At 34.5% G+C, this 17,820-nt stretch overlaps 1 protein-coding gene and 1 pseudogene across 11 annotated transcripts in view; one reads left to right on the top strand and one right to left on the bottom strand.

Annotated features, from left to right (window-relative positions):
• Nucleotides 1-17,820, bottom strand: part of SOX5 (SRY-box transcription factor 5) — a 987,332-nt gene that overhangs the window by 151,329 nt on the left and 818,183 nt on the right. The window lies entirely within an intron of this gene.
• LOC109389254 (translation machinery-associated protein 7 pseudogene) lies at nt 1,274-1,497 on the top strand (annotated as a pseudogene).

Raw genomic sequence — 17,820 nt, 5'->3', positions numbered from 1 at the left:
TAATATGGTCAACTAGTCAATCGATGATGAGGGCTTGATCAGTAATAGGAAGGTAACGAGTGAGGAGAAAAGGCCAAAAAATATTTAGGGAAACATTGGGGAATGCTGATAATGAGGGAGAAGATATATACATATATATATAGATAGATAGATAGATCTATCTATCTATCTATCTATCTATATATATATATATATACACACACATATATATATGACAAATCTATGTACCTAATATATACATATGTATAAAATATTATATAAAACATATATATTAATTTTTATATATTATATGTAATATATATCAACATGTTTACTAATATTATGTAATATACATATAAATTAATATATATAAACATATCTTAGGTACAGAGCTTGTGTGTGTATGTATAATATATATATATATATACACATATATATGAGTATATATATATATGTGTATATATATATATTTACATGGTGAAAGCTTGGAGGTGAAGAAAAGGACAGAGTATAAGATAACTCTCAGATATCTACTTTGTGTAACTATTTATACCAGCATAAAAGAACTTTAAAGAGAGCATAGAGGGGTAGTGACAGCTTTCATGGAAAGATAATAAATATTGTTTTGGATATGATGTGTGTGAAGGGTCTTAATAATACTCTATTGGAGTTATCTTATCAGCAGACAGTACTCCAGTCTGAAATCAGGGAAGAGCTCTTTAGAGACTGTAGTTTGGGGAGTCACTCATCGATTAGAGCGAACTAGATAATCTAGGGAGGGTCTGAAGGATAAAGACAAGAGACAGCTTAAAATCATCTGTGTTGCAACAATAATTCAACAAAGGGCATAGGAAGAGGAGTCTACGAGCAGGGAGGCAAGGGAAAAATAAAGAAAATCACGATTACAGTGTCACAAAAACCAAGGGAATTTCAAGATTGAGACAGCGACTAATAGTGAAAAACGTAACAGAGAGAGTATTTTAGAGACAAAAAAGTTATCTTCTGGAATTTTTAATTAGAAGGCAGGGATTAATCTGACATCAATTCCACTAGAACGGAGAGGGTAGAGACCATATTGCAAAAGGTTGAGGACTGAATGACAGGCACCAAAAAGGAGAAAGCAAATGTAGACTAATCTTCAGAGAGGCTGGGAGAAGAGTTAAGAGAGTAGTTAGCAACGGCATAGGATGCACAGGCTTTATTTAGGTAGCAGACTTTCGAGCACATTTATTGGTTTAAAGGAGCTAATAGAAATAGAAATTTTAGAGGGTCTGGGGAAGGGGTGGCAGGCACCATGTCCAGCCGCGAAGGTGGCAAGAAGCCCCTGAAGCAGCCCAAGAAGCAGCCCAAGGAGATGGATAAGGAACACAGGCGTTCAAGCAGAAGCAAAAAGAGGAGAAGAAACTCGAGGAGTTAAAAGCAAAGGCCGCGGGGAAGGGCCCCTTGGCCACAGGTGGAATTAAGAAATCTGGCAAAAAGCGAGCTGTTCCTTGTTCCTGGGGCAATGGTGATCCTTAATTCCATTCCTGTTTTTAACATCTGGATTCCCTGCCATAACACCTGCTGCCACCTATAGCTAGAATGATGTGATGTCTTGGAGTCTGTTGTATATTTAGGAATAAACTTTTGTAAAATAATAATAATAATAATAATCATGCAGTGGCTCATCTTTTTAGTTCTTCTCACTCAGCCATTTTCAACCTTAGCTGTGAGGTCAGAAGAAACCCAACCCAGAATCCTAAGTGTGTTCTTCAGTCTTTGTTCTATCCTATATTCCGTACTGCCTGGAGTTAAACCAACACATTTGAAAAGAAAGAAAGAAAGAAATTGAAAATTTAACTTTAGGTAAGAGAGGAGCTAATTGGAAGACCAAAATTCCAGAGGGAGTTGAAAGGCAGGGCAGGGGTGTAGGGACTAGTTACGAATGGGAATAGCATCTCATTCGCAGGACGCTGAGGAGTGGAGCTATATAAATGAATAAAGCAGATATGTTTCATAGGCAGAGAAATGAGAAGATAAGGAAAAACAGGCCTGATGGAAGAACTTTTCTCAATGATGTAGGCAAAGTCGTATCCTGAAAAAGAAACATTGGGATTGAGGAAGGGAATTCAGCAAGGGTAAGGTTGTTTTGGATGGTAATTGTGAGAAATGAGAAAGTAAACCATGGATGATTAAAAGAGTAATAATAGCAAACGCTAAGGCCCTAGGAGTGACCACATAAATTATGATGCTGTCAGTCTTCCCTTTTCTCTGATTTTTCTCAGAAAAATTCAGAGATGAATTTCAGCATTTAAGTTGGAGAAGAAAATGGGACTCGGGGGCACATCGGCAAGCATAGGCTACGAGGAAATCAAAGTTGCTTTTGAACAGCAATGGTCATTAGGTTTTCCCCCAGGAAGACAGGCCTGGGGGGCGTTACAAGACTGGGAAAAACAGCAATCGAAGAGTTAGAGGGACTCCACCATATCAAGGAGCAAGTTGTGTGAGAGCTCGCACAACAGGAAGTGATGGTAAAAAAGTTGTTTAAAACACATACACAGATGTCAAAGGGAAAGAGCTATGATTTAAGTCAGCACAATTACAAATGAAATGTAACATTAAAACTTTTCAAATGTTCCTCAAGAGTTTAGTCTGATGGGTGCAATCGTGTTCAAGCACATGCCATCTTTAGGGATCAGTTCACCTACGACTGAAATTCAGCCACCTTCGGTGGGGAGCACAGCAGCAGTTTAGGAGCACACAGCGACACTACACAACAGTTAGGAGAAAATGAAGAATGTAATATCCAAATGAGATTACAACAGGGGTTTAGGTAGGGAGGCTCTAATTACCCAAACCGGAGTAACCAGGATAACAAAGTGGGCTTTCCACCATTTAGAGGAAGAGGCATGGGATCTTCAATGACCACTAATAGCCTGTGATTTTTCATTTCATATATTATAACAGAAAGTCGATTTGCCAGTTTATCCTACCCAATGCAATGGTCTTAAAAAAAAAAAAAAAGAAACTACACTAAAATTAAGAATAGAGGAGTCAATTTATCTTCCAATTAATCTACTAGGAAGACTAAAGAAAAGCTCATTGAGAGATATGGGAACATAAAAACACGGCTAAAATTGCAGTCCCAGCCTCTCACATCCCAATAAGTCACCCCAGAGTTGCATCACCTCTAATTTCATTTGATTCCAGACAAAGACAAAGTAGCCATATTCTTTTAGAACAAAAATGAACAGCCATGTGGATTTTTTTTACATAGTACTCTTCTTCGGCAAAAAGCCATAGAACTTTTCTAAAAAATCGTTTCCAAGGATGAAAGTGACTTTGCCAAGCAAAGTGGCTTCAAAACAGGCCTCAAAAATACTAATAGAAAGACAGATGGTTCTACTACGAGCTTGGCTGCCAAAAAAAAAAAAAAAAGAAAAAAAGAAAAAAAACCCTGAAAAAAAAGAGTGATGCTATTGAAGCTGACTGCAAAGTTATCTGATGACTGCAAATACTTTTGTCCCATTGCAAGTGCTAACTCTGCCTCCAGGGCTGATATAGCCAAAATACTAACTTCCCCACATCCGATCCCCCTGTATTCCCACCCCTCCTAAATAAAATCTGTCAGTGCCAAGCCCCACAAAACAGCGCAAGCACTTGATTCTGACTGACTGCTCTGCGGAAGCAAAATATTGTGTCGAAGAACTCCTATTTAGGAGAAGACCCACCAGGAAAATTGCTTTTCTTTTCAAAACTGCCTGTCACATTTTCTTTCTCTAATTCCCCTTTTCCTCCTCCTCCCTGTCACCAAAGGGCCCCTGGGCCCTATGAGTTTAGATGATACAAATTCAATTTGTATAAAAAAAAAGCAAGAAGTAGCACCACAGAGAGGTGGAGATAGTTTGCAAGGATTGAGAAATAATCCAGTCAAGACACAGTGCAATTTTCTTTCCAAACTACTACTACAATAATACCTCCACTTTATTTCCTTTAGGGCAACTGTCATTTCTTTTTAACCAGATTGCTACTAGATATAATAGAAACTGAAATATTATATGGTCACTGACTCTTCCTTTCAATGGCTCATTTCACTATTGCATCTTTACTTCTGTATGATGTGTTTATTGTTGGCTTTGTTACTAGGATACGATTACTTTCAAATAATGTAGAGTTAAGACCTGTGTCACTAGAAGGCAATGGAATTTATTCTTAATGCTATGCAAGTTTGACTTAAATACTCTTCGTGTCTAGTGGTACCCTTTCTTTTCAAAACTTAAGCATTACATTCTTATAAAGCACCATTTTAACATATATTAAACTCATGTGAGTCAAAATGATGACATTACATATATAATACATGCTTAAACAAAGTATATTTGTTGACCTCAGGGGAAAAGAGTCTCTACTTTAAAAGCTGATAATCATCAAAACTTAAGGGTGGCAAAAATACAGTATTAAGTAAGAAAGCAGTTGAGAAAGAGTAGAGGAGAGACACAGCTATTTTATTGGCTAAGGATAATTTAGAGCTGAATGACAGAAGTTAAAAATGCAATGATTAAAATATATCAAATGATGCATTATTTAGAATTGTTATCATCTATTTCTTTTTTTTAAAAGATTTTTATTGGGGTATTGGGGGGATGGGAACAGCGGTGGGGAATTGGGGGAAGGGGAACAGACAAGTCGCTGTCGTTTTTGTTCTTCAGTCTCGTTGTGGGACGTTGCTTCACTGGCCCAATTTGGCACCATCATTGCGCTCTTCCCGGGTGAGGCAGATCAGTTGCCGGCCTATGGACTGCTGCTCACAGTGGCCAGTGGCCGCTCATTCTGGCTGCTGGCTACACACGGTAGCCCATGGCAACCCACCTGTTGTCTCTGGCAACTCAAGGCAGCCCAGCTCCAGGTCGAGCTCTTTTTCAGCATCTTAGCTGTGGAGGGCAGTGTCACTGGCCCTCATATGTGGGATCCAAACCGGGGCCCTCTGGCGTCCCAAGCCAGTTCTTAACCATCGCACCACTCAGCTGGCCCCTCATCTATTTCTTAAAGGCAATATTTTAGATAGCTTGATGGCTGTTACGTGATAAAACCCAGTCTTTCTTTCTACTGCAACTCTCTTTTTTCTCAGGTGTAACTACTTGTAGTACTTATGGCTCTTGACCACAGAAGAGCCTGGTTCATATGAGGATGCATGGTCCTCTGTTCACAGCAATAGGATCAGGCTTTGCAAATAGTAATACAATATCATTTTACATCATGCAATACTATGTTAATTGTCATTTACCTGTAAATTAAAGAACATAAAATATAATGGTCAACATAAAATATATTTTTCAATGATCTTTCTCAAGAGTCCATGTTTAGAAACTTAATGAAATTTACTATTTATTCATTTCTGCTATATGATGTTTTGCTCAGTGTCTTCTAATAGATTTAGTGATATTTCTTCTCAGGCACTATAAATTTCAGTCCAACATAAGTTCCTTAAAATATTACATCTTAAAAATTATCACTTTGTGGGGAGGGTTGAAATGGGAGTGACTGCTAATAGATATGGAGTTTCTTTCTGAAGTGATGAAAATTTTCTAGAGTTAATGGTGGCGGTTACAAAACATTGTGACTATACTAAAAGCCAATGAATTCTACACTTTAAAAGAGTGAAATTTATAGTATGTTAACTACTTATATCTCAATTAAAAAAATAACCAAAGCAAAAAAATTTAGAGGTAAAAGAGCAAGATTACCTTAAATATATAACTTCACTACTGCCAGAAGTCATATCTCATATTAGAATAATGTTTTGTATTTTTATAAAGTCCTACAGTAGTTTATACTATATCCAACTTTCATAGATCAGCATGATAAGTGTTGTCATTTCCAATTTTAATAATGAGGAAAATGACAGAAAAACAAATAATTTGGAGACTTACACATGATCACATAGCTAGCCAAAATAATAAGTCTAGATCTTAAATTATTTGATTCTTCTTAACCAATTATAATACAAAACTGAAATAATTTTCTGAAATAAAAACACAAGTTCATATAAAGAGTACAAAAACATTCTGACAAAATTAATTCCCATATATTTGTTTAGCATAAAAAGGGTCACATTTAAATTATCTTTCTCAGATAAATTCTTTAATGTTTTAAGAGATTTTTATAGTATGGGTGGAATTTTGACTTAAGATTTTCATCTTTACATTACATTTTATTTTGATTTATGTTTTCTGTACAAAATGTTTTTCAAATTTTCAATATGTACACATATTACTTTAATAATCTGAAAATTAATCAGAAAGAGATGTAATAGAATGTCGTAATGTGTAGCATATAACAGGAGGATATGTAACCTAGGAATTGCTACCCTGTGTTAGTTGCTTGATAGACCCTATCCTAAAGATCTTACATTATGAGTCTTTGTTGCCTATTTTGGTTGAAAAATAGTAAAATTCTTTGATATTTGACTAAAGAAAGATTGAAAATAAAATGTAAACATTTTACTCTGATGTTCATAAAAAGTATATATGAACATTTATTTCATAGTTCCCTAAAATCATTACCAATTACTTTGACCTTTAATAGTTTTATTTCTTGCTGAAATATAGTACACCACTAGTATTTATTCTATACAATTGTGGACTCATAAAAGGTGTTCTATGGAAACCTCACAGGGTGATCTGATCATAAATTCCAACTGGGCAGGTTATGGTGGGTAGTCAGTCATGCCCCAGACTATAACTTTTTTTTTACATAAGATAATAAAAATTTATTTTTTAATCACCAAAATCCAATGCAAAATCCAATGTCCTTAGTTGGACAGCTTTCCTGGCTGCCTCCATGACTCAGTAATCAAGGGTTCTTCCATCTTGTGATGTTGCTCGTTTCAAAATGTGGTCTTGAAGACCTGTAACTTCTGCAGTGAAAGGTTTTAAGCCAGCCCTGTCCATTGTTCTGGTGCATTTTGGTTAACCTACCTTGGAAATAAACTGTCAATACCCCCAAGAGAACACATAATCTTGTTAACTATCCTGTAATCCAATCCCCACCTTGGTTTTTCCCACCTCCAGGTAATCTCCATTACCTCCCTAAATTTCAAATGCATAAAAGAAGCTGCAAAATTTCTGCAGAGCACTTGAAAACTGGCATATGTTGCCAGTTTGGCTCAAATAAACTCATAAAAAATTATCTACAGGTTTGAACGTTTCTTATGTCGACACACTGAGCATTAGATTATGAAGCCTTTTAATATTTTCTGTTTCTTGTTTGTGTTAGTTTACAATTCCTCACTGGGTTTATGATTCTTTCTGGACATGAAACCTTTTATTCTCAACCCATTCTCAAATTAGAGAGTAGGGGGTGTAGCTGAAAAGTTCACCTGACTTACACTCAGGATCTACTCATTCCCCAAGACCAAGCTTAAGCGACACTGCACTTATGAAGGTTACCCAAACCTTCCAAGCAAAATATATTCATTCATGTTTTTGAGTGTCCACTTTGTGCTATAGCATGTGAAACTATTGCAATGATAAGACAGACAAATACTATGGAAAATTAGAGTGAGGGAAGAAAATAAAATGTTAGAATGGAGGTTCCAGGTTTAAATGTGGAATTAATGATATGGTGACATAAATAAAGACCTGAAAGAAGTGAGATAATAAACCTCTCATTTGTCTGGGGAAAAGTGTTACAGGCAAATGGAAAAGGTGATCTAAAAACCTAAGGTAAGAGTGCACACACTGTGTTCAACAAACAATGTTTCTTTCTCTTGTCTGTATTCCATATAATTATCTCATTAGGTTGAAGTTATCTGTGTTTCTTCATGGCCAAGATGCCTCAAAGGCAGGGCATAGCTCACTCGTATTGGTATCCACAATACCCAGCTTAATGTCTATCACATTGTAGGTGCTCAATACACGTCAATTAAACTGATTACTGAAAAAGCTATTTACTATTTTAGAAAAATCTACTCATGTTTTAAGCTTTAGTCTCTTCTTATAATAGTAAGTGGTTTATTAAAAATTCCTTTTATACAGTGTATCTTAGGCTTTATTTTACTTTTATTCAGGGTTCAAGATTTGTCCTCAAAAAATACCCTGAAACATGGCAAATAAATGAGGCTATATTTTTTTATACTTTGTTATTCCTTGGAGATGAGAGACACAAAAACTCTGATGTGTCCTCACTGAAATAACCCAAGAAGTGTAATCAGGTCTTATTTATGATCAAATTGCAAATACACACATAAAAAAGATTAGAAAAGTCCACACGTGAGAGACACACTGTTTACCATTAAATACACTTGAACTTTTAGCTATCTCAGTTATGCAAAATATATAAAGCAATGTGACTGAAAGGTATGAAAATACATAAAGAATGCATAGACATGAATTTGCATGTGCTCCAAAAACAAAAATCAACACCTCTTAACTAAAAAATTCAAGTAAATAGTTGCACCCTTAAACTATGCACATTATTCTTATTTTTATTTAAGAAAATAACCGATTATACTGCTTACTGATTATACTGCTTTTGTTCAAACTTTCCATTATGTTCCAGCACATAATTTCCACTTTTTTAGCTAGCAGGTGCTAGATTGGTGTGAATGGCCAATGTAAGGGGATCTGTTTGTAGCTGAGTATACTGAGACTATAATGAAAAATGCCATACATGTGGGAAGAAGCCCTTACAGCAACATTCCCTCAAACAAAACCAAAAATAATATTTTAAACATCTCGTCCACAGACCAGCTGAGTGGTGCATTGGTTAGGAGCTGGCTTGGGACACCAGCTCTGAGCAGCAGGGCCCCGGTTCGGATCCCACATGAGAGCCAGTGACACCGCCCTCTACAGCTAATATGGTGAACAACAGCTTGACCTGGAGCTGGGCTGCTGTGAGTCACCAGCGATGGCATAGGCTGCAGTGGGGCTGCCATAAGCTACCGTGTGTGGCCAGAAGCCAGTGTGACCAGCCGGCAGCTGGTGTGAGCTGCCAAGAGTCGCTGTGAGCAGCTGTCCAGAATCCGGCAACCGATCTGCCTCACCCGGGAAGAGCGCAATGATAATACTAACATGGTCCAGTGAAGCAACGTCCTCCACAACTAGACTGAAGAACAAAAGGACATCAACTTGTCTGTTCCCCTTCCCCGACTCCCCAATGCTGTTCCCATCCCCTAATTCCCCAATAAAATTAAAAAAAAAATCTCGTCCAAATGCAACCATAGTAGGGATAAGTTGGTGTCTAGGTTCATTCGTCAGGATGTGAAAAATCCAAGTTCTTTGAGTAATAATGGATGCTGCTTCACAGTCTCTGTTAGATCTTGGTATTCAGTTGCTTGTCTAACTCTATATCTGAGGACACTTTAACAGTAAGCCACTCACTAGAACATTTGTCACTGAAAATAAAACGTGTGAAATTACAAGAAAGGGCATAGTCAATGTTTCTTAAGCTGAAAATGTGAAATATTTTTGTAGTTGGACAATCCATTGAAAACAGCGTTCTTCATAAAAAAGTTTTTTAATCTTCTACTCAAGAAGGATTATCTTACAACACACCATAGTAAATACATTCAGTAATACGGAATTGTACATTACTTGCAATAATCTATGTAAGTATAGCTAATTTTACTGCTTGGCAAATTTACCTCATACTTTCTAGCAAAAAAGCATGATAATTTGCCTACACATAATGACATTAAATAAAGATGAATTATACAACACCATGGGTATTTTCCTAAATACATAGATTGCTTTCTTGATCAGAAAACATTTTTCTTTTAGTCACCAAAATTGTGATAATTCTGGTTTTATATGGATGTTTTATTAGAAAATTCATTATATGAATCCATCTTCCTACCCTTACCCCAAGTATTTGACAGGTGATTCTCAATGTAAAGCAATTCTGTTTCCTTAAGCTTCTTTCATTTTGCACAATTGTATTTTCACTCACAAAAAAACCCTTCCATCACCCCCATTTTACAGATGAAGAAACTGAGTCATGCCTAAAATGAAAAGCTAGCAAGTTAAAGAGTTGGGACTCTCCTCCAGGCAACCTAGCTACAAACTAGGCTTTTAACCACTATACTTTAAAGGCACCCAAATAAAGGCTATAATACTTATAAATAAATCTTATATCAAAAAATTAATAATAGCAAAAAAAGTTGACAAAGTTTGAAAACAATTATTTCAACACATAATTTTTAAAAGTATATTAAAAACTGTATTAAATATTAGATATCCTAGAAATCCCTGCTACTACAATACAAGTAGATCCTGGTTATATGATAGCCAACATACTTTTTGATGCAGAGCCTCCAAGGAGATTCAACATGGGAGAAAGGGAGACTAGTAAATTGAAAGTAGGTGGGGAGAATGAGGGTTCACTTGGTAACAAATATAGGTAACAACATCTGAAAAACTAGATGACGCAGTAGGTCCCTAAAAGCTAAACTTAGACTCCTGTTCGAACCCAGGATAATGAAAGGGGGGACTATACCATTAGTGAAAGATGAGTTTAAAAAGAAAATAATGCAATTAAGGAAAACCATACTGGGATGTTTCTATAACAGCTTTGGTGAAAAACCACTGATGATGATGATGATGATGATGATGATGATGATGATGATGATGATGATTCTTTGATAAATACTTATAGAGTGTCTACAATGTACCAGACATTTTCCCAGTTACTTGGAAAACTAGAGTTAAACATAAGAGATTAAAATCCCTGATTTCATGGGGGGTTGCATTCTATTACTATAAAATACTAATGATAATAATACATTTCCACTATTCAGCCACAGATCTTGCATCACTTGGGTCTGTAATTCAAATTAAACTTCCTATATGGTCAGTGAAAACCCCAAGCTACAAAATAAAAAATAAATGGTCTCTGGTTTGTGTTGCCTCCTGTAGAGGAACCCTGTAGAATAATCCAGTCCAGTAGATAAGCATCACCAATTTCGATATTCTGGTTTCCCACAGATTAAGTTCAGCCAAACACAAACTCACCAAAAAAAATTAACAAATACATGAAAAATAATCCAGCACGAGCAAAAGCTGACTCAAGAAGCGACAGGTTTAGACACCCAAAGTCACCTGAGTCTTGGATTATCATTAGATAAAGAATATAGTAATATGCTTAAAATATTTACTTAAGTAAAAGATGGAATAGAAATTAATGACATAAAAAAGTACCAAGAGGTTCAGGAAAATTTTTTAAAAAATTGAATAGAACCTTGAGAAATGAAAATAACTGAAATTTAAAACTCATTTGATAGGTAGACAGCAAAAGAGACACAGGTGATGACAGAAGTCACTTACTGGAAAAGAGATATAAAGAAACAGATTTGAGTCCACAGAGACAAGGAGATGGAAAATATGAAAGAGTAGTTAAGTGTCATGGAGCCTAGAATGAGATGGTCGAACAAATGGCTAGTCAGATTTTTTAGGAGAATAGAAAAAACTAAATAAATAAAGTTAGGTAATATTCTAAAAATTAAAAATTTTGAATTTTTCTGAATTTGAAAGATATAAATCCACACATGTAATAGGATATATATGTATATATATATATTCAAAAAAATAAAAGAGTACATCAGTTAATGCTTTGCAATAAAACTGCAAAAAACAAAGGCACAGAAAAAATCTTAAGGCAGCCAGACAGAAGCCAGCAGTTAATGAATGACAATTAGATTGACAAAAAATTTCTAAATGGTAGTACTAGAAGTCAATGGAGAGATAAAAGAAAGCAACTGTTAACTTCAGTGTTTTCCCTGTAAACATTTTGAAGAATAAATGAAAAAAAAAGATTTTTTATTTTTCAGAAAGAGTCTACCACAATTTTCTTCACCAAAGGAATTTCTAAAGGATGTTTCTCAGAAAGAAAGAAAGGAACCCTAGAAAGACTAATGCGTGAAGCGATTGGTACACATGTGAGTAAATTTAAAAAACTTAGTTCAATGAAGATAATGTCCAATATTTGGATTTTAAAAAAAGAACTAAATCCAAAGCCAATAACATACAAAACAAGAAAGAAATATTCATAGTTAGGAGTTATAAGATTATTCTATAATTCAAGGAGAAAAGTACAATATTTGTTAGTTTTAGACTTTCTTCACCATAAATAGATATGTTAAATTCTCAAAGGCAACCCATATAAAGTGGAAATAGAGTAGATAATGTTCATGATATAAGAGAAAACTGAAAATACATTAAAAATAATAAAACAGAAAAACAAATACATACAAAATGTGGTACGAATAGGAAGTGTGAATAAAACAACAGAATTAAGTTTAACCACAATAACTGTAAGTGGACTAAGCTCATAAATTTAAAAACAGAGACTAACAGATTGAAATTTTAAGAAAATCCAGTTCTCTCTAGTTTACAAGAAAGAGATATATTAATACTTGCATTATCATGACAAAGAAAGGTTGAAAAAGGATGAAAAAACATGTCAGGTAAATATTAACCATTTAAAAAGGTAAACAAAAAAAATCTACAGTAGCTAATTTAATATCATACAAAATAGAGTTTAACACAAAAAGGATTATTGTGGATACAGAGTTTCCAGAAATAATAATAAAGTTTCTGTTCAACAGGAAGATTTAATGATTCTTAAGTCAATCCATCTATTAAAAGAGCCTCATATTTACAAAGCAAAAATTGAGGGATTTGCAAAGAGGAATTAATAAACTCTCATTATCGTGAGCCATTTTAGCACAACTTTCTTAATTACTAACAGCTCATATAGACAAAAAAATAGTAAAGATAGAGGTAGTTTAGACAACAGAATGAGAAAGCTTAATCTAATGGACATATGTAGAATTCTGCACCCAATAATTACAGAACATAAACACTTCCAAGACAAACAGAACATTTATAAAAATTGTCCACACACTAAACCATAAAGCAGGACCCAACAGACTTCAGAGATTTAGTACTGTGCAAAATTATGATGAAAGTATTTGGTTTTAGATGGAGGAAAAATGTTAGTTTTTAAAAATGGATTCCAAAAATAACAATTTCTCTTTTTGAATGAGTGGTGTTGTCTAACTTCAAGTTTATGAGGTGTATTTCAGAAGAGACTGCAATATTTACCTGGGGATTGAGTCTATATTTTTATGAAAAATACAATTTGATTACTGATATAAGATCTTTATTTTCTAAATGTGCTTTACCATTGACAAGTGAGATCATTAAAACTGCTGTGTTTGTTCTAATTAATGTGTGGGTGGTTGGCAGGAATTAGAGGTTACTTAATATCATGTAGTGGTTAGCAATTCAAAACCTGTACAGTTCGAAGACTGCACTATTGGGGAAAACAATCAAGAATAAATTTAAAGCCACTATGTGTTTTTTAAAAGTCAATCTCACACACAAAGCTTTTAAACTCTGAACACATATTTTAAGCTCTTTGTACAATATTTTGTTCACCGAAATGACAAAAAGGACTAAAAACATTGTAGTGTTTGAAAAAATATGTATGGCATGTATAAAAGTGTTTTCAAAAATTTGAAGAATACCTTAGAAATGAACTTGATAAGGTGTTAGCAGTACAGAAAGTAAAAGTTGATCTAATCTTGTAAAATAAAATGCCATGTAACAAGATGAGTATAGATTCTGACAAAACTAAAATCTTTAACATTTTCATTAAATCCCCATTTTTTAAAAATGACCTCTTGAGCTCAACTCACTTTTTCAAAAGAAAGAAAACATGCATAATACAGGCAAAAACTATAATTGCATATTTTGATGTCTATAAAAATCATATTTATATCAATTTGAAATAGCTCATGAGGACTAACTTTAAATAATTATTGTGGTAGCTTTTACACAAATTTATAAAGAAAGTAAATTCTCCAATTTGATATGTAAGTAGATAGAAAAACTAAATAAGCCCTAAGTTTGGTGTAAATCTCGAAGTTAAATATATTTCAAATTACAGACGAGGGAGATGCAAAACAAAGAATTTTCAGCCCTTCAGTTATTCTGCTTCTGTGTGATTGTCCTCACTGCCAGTGGGATTATTCTTCATTACATGTTATTTCATGTTTTTAAAAATGAAAAGAAATGTGTCAGAGTTCTGAAAACTTTTGCAAAAACATTTAGTCACATTCTTGAATTATGTTCATAACTGATCTAGAAAAATGTCGGTATACTTATCACATTCTTATTGGGTCATTCATCTTTTAAAACTACTGTTTTTTTATTAGTCTTATGATGATTAATATTCCTTGGATGGCTATTGCTCCTAAAGTTTGCATGTGGTTCTCAATATCACACATGTATTTAGCAAGACCTGATATTCATTAATGAGAGATTCTGGTCTGTAAATGGTTCACCTTGCAGAATACTCTAACAGGAGGAAAAACCCCAGTGTTTTAGTGAATGCAGTTATCAGCAATAGAAAGCATAATAGTTCAGAATGAAAAGAAATAATAGTATTTCAATTTTATTGGCAACTGGTTTTTACCTGACATTTTGTATATATTTGCTGACAGTTTTCTTATTAAATCTTTTTCTGCACTAGCCTTAACATCCCATTGGTTGGTACATTCTTTTTACCACATAATTCTGAGTAGGGAAAAAAAAATTAAAAAAAAGAAAACTTTTCAGACAGGCATACAGAGTTAAAAAATATTAACGTTAACAAAGGGGGCTAAGAAAGATGAGACTAGGGATGGAAGAAAGGGTAGGGGGAGATGTGAGAGAAATAAATGCATGACAGAATATAAATAGTGTAGAGAAGGGAAAACATAAAAACAAATTGCATTTTCAACATCTCCCTAGCTGCAGTATTTTACTAAATGTATAATCAAGATCTCCAGGTCCATCTCTTTTACCTAGAAATGTGTTCTACTCTTAATTCCATTTCTAAGCCACTATAGGTATTAAACAGCAATTTACATGTGATTTGCATTTTTTTTTTTTTGTACTTGTGGTTTTGGTAAGTCTTCCAAACCTAATGACTGTTCCTTTGGCCAGCAACATAAATGCTATAATCACACAATTATTGTACTGGGAACAGTTTAATTCAGCATTTTGTTCTCAACCACAGAACAATTACTCAACAATTTCGGTTAACCAGACTAGCTAGCTGCCTGGAGAGAAAGAGGGATATTCACAAGATCTATTGTTTTACATAAAGGCAGCCACTAGATCAGCTGGAACTTTCTAGTATTGCTCTGCTCAGGGCTTCTTTTCAGGATCTTTAACATAGCTGTCCTAACGAAAATGACCAACTGCAGGTATCCCTTTATGGCTTTGCTATTTGTTCCGTTCTTTAAATTACCTATTTACATATTTTTTAAAGAATGTGAGATTTTTGTGTGTGTTTGGAAACACAGGTCCATAGATAAATGTACTTAAAAAATGTAATATAATGATAGTTAATACAAAGAACTACAAATTGAAAAAGTTTAAGTTCAAAACTCTTACAGCTACCCTGTCGTGCTTAAAGTGATGGTAAAGGCTTCTGAACTGTGGGTGATCTCATCTATCATTTAAATTACATGACTTTCTAACAGTGCAACAGGCTCAATGTCAACCTTCATTCTATATTTTTAATTTTTTAAATGGAAACGAAGGCGATTCACATAATTATGGCTGTTGAAGTTCTCTTTGTATTGTTATTTTGTTTAATATTAACATTAATGTATCAGAACCCAAAAGTAGGGGCCTAAGCACATTGCTATAAAAATACTCAGAGATACAGTATCAAATAAGTTTTGCATCTGTGTAAAAATATATGCATATTGAAAGTGTCGACTGCTTCTCATAAGTACAGACAACTGTTAGATTAGCCCTGTATTGCAGGTCTTGGAAGCTATTGAGAAACAAAGCAGTCCATGGTGAACTGAGACAATGAGTAGTCAGGGGTAGCTGTGGATGAAAATAGGTGATCCTAAAAAAAACGAGGTCTCCTTTTCTCTCCCAGTGTTCTTTTCTCTGGTTCTTCTTATTCTCCTACTTTTACTTTAAAAAGTAGACAGGGAAGATGATAGAGAAACTATAACTTCACTGTTAGAAACATCTTCATTTATAGTAAAGATAACCCTCCCCCCCCCCCCCCCCCCCCCGTCCAAGGAAAAGATCTCAAACATAAAGATAGCCCATTTATTGAGAAGCAAAGACAAAAGAGGGCTTGAGAATTCTGTCAACTTAAAATTTTAATTGTGTTTATCTATATATTTGGATGAACAAATAACAATAATTTAGTGAAATATACTGACAAGGGATTCTTTATGCCTAGGTCATTGATGTCCTGAATTATGTGAGTGTACAAAGAGAACTTTAAGTGCATTGGTTTCAAATATTTTTTTCAAGCTACAAAAATCTTTTTTTCCAGACAAATATAATATAGAACCCTAATGATGAAAGTTTGGCATACAGACGGGCTCACCAATACCCACCTGGCCTTCTCTCTCTCAATATCATCATCCTACCCCAGAGGTACTCTATGGACCCCATGAGATTGTGTCTACACAATTTGAAAACCAATGATTCAACACTATTCTGTGTTATTATTGTTCAGTAACAAAACCTAAATATCTAGATGATATATTATACAATATTATGTTGAATTAACAGAACCATGTGCTCAGGTATTATGGTGTCATACAGACTGTAACTTGTAATAATGCACAGGCCTATTCCAACTTAAAGACTTTATGTCTTCTAAGTAAAAATCAAGCAGAACAACTTCTAAACAATAGTCACAGAATGAAAATTCTTTTAGGCATGAAATCCACGTACAGTATAGGATAAGTCCCTGGTATAATTTCTCATTCTTTAATCCAGGTATTGAAGCGAGCTATAATTAGAGAGCAAACATTTGCAGAGCTGAGTATAGTCTATAAAAAAGAGAATGCCAATAGTATCAGGTTCTTTTGAATGAAAATAACTCAATTTAGGGTAGAAATTATGCCTAAAAATGAGCCAGATATTAAATTCAGATTGGAAAAAAAAAAGGCTACATCCTTGCCGCTTCCTGGTTAATTTGGCGGAGAGCCAATTTTCTGATATTATGGCCATCCTGTAGTCCCAGTGTTTTATTTATTTATTTTTGTATTGCATAGAAATATCAGCTTAAGAAGGGAAAATGTGAAATGGATGACATATTTTAGAACAGCTTCTCCAAGAATACGAAAATATTCCCCAACTCCAAACTGAAACAAATAGTAGAACTACCAAGCAATGCCAATTGGCGACTCTCTAATGCCATTCAAACTTCACAAATACTGGGCTCCCAAACTGATTTTAATTATTCAAAAGAAAACTAGGAAATGGTTCAAATATCAATTGCTTTCACAGAAATACAAATTCTCTCTTAAGAGAAGCATATGACATATCTTTTCTTTATCCTGTAACATTGCATTAATTGTCTCTTTGAGCAGGGCAGTAGCGAAAAAGGGGAGTTCCCATCTGTAGCCCTGAAGATTACAATTATGCCTCTCAAAAGTTATTTTTTATGGACATAGATTAGAAAAAATGTGAAAACAGGTATATTTACGATTGAAAATTGGAGACAACAACACTGAATAAAACATAGTTCACTACGTCCAGGTGTTTTTCCATTAGAACAAATTCCAAAGATATTTTTAAAAATTGTCTCTATTGACTGGCTGCCTTTGCGAAAAAAGAGGGCTGCTGGTATGACTTTTGTGTCAAGTTACATATGAGCCATTGGAAACTTGGTTTGTTACTGGAGGTTTACTTCACTGTTTGGTATTGGGCATGTGCAAATGTGACTGTATTGAGGCTCACTGCAATAGCGTTATGACATTTAAATGTTTTCATATACATTATAAATAGGAATAGTCATCGTAACGCACTTAACTCACAAGTGTCTAGGCCTATA

Source organism: Hipposideros armiger, unplaced genomic scaffold (genome assembly GCF_001890085.2).
Source record: "Hipposideros armiger isolate ML-2016 unplaced genomic scaffold, ASM189008v1 scaffold_227, whole genome shotgun sequence".
Lineage (NCBI taxonomy): Eukaryota > Metazoa > Chordata > Mammalia > Chiroptera > Hipposideridae > Hipposideros > Hipposideros armiger.
Note: the sequence above shows the minus strand (reverse complement) of the source record. Positions and strands in the feature narration are given on the sequence as shown.